A 391-nucleotide genomic window follows, 5' to 3' on the forward strand; every position below is an offset into this window, starting at 1 on the left:
GGAAGAGTGTGAGCGTGTGTGACTGTCTGTGTCTGTCTGTGAGAGTTTGTCTGTCTGTGTGCTTGTGTCTGCCTGTGAGTGTGTGGGTGGAATGGTTCTAACATTGTGTGTGTGATTTTTGCCTTTCAGTTTTTTCAACACATTTTTAAATTTGGAATTAAAAAAATCCCAGCCAGGTTGGGGGTTTTTTTTCCCCCACCAGCTGGGATTTTTCTCCTTCGGTCCCGGCCTGTCTGCGAGGCGACATTCATCGCCAAGATTTGGGCGGGGACCGTGCCGGCGCCAGGGTTTTTCAGGCAGGACAATTTGAAGGCTCCCAGGAACCACATTCCCGTGGAGTGCCGAGAGTTAGCGGAGCGCTTGAGATGAGAGCGAGGGCGGGTTTGTGTGG

The sequence above is a fragment of the Corvus brachyrhynchos genome, unplaced genomic scaffold (assembly GCF_000691975.1).
Source record: "Corvus brachyrhynchos isolate BGI_N302 unplaced genomic scaffold, ASM69197v1 scaffold2183, whole genome shotgun sequence".
Lineage (NCBI taxonomy): Eukaryota > Metazoa > Chordata > Aves > Passeriformes > Corvidae > Corvus > Corvus brachyrhynchos.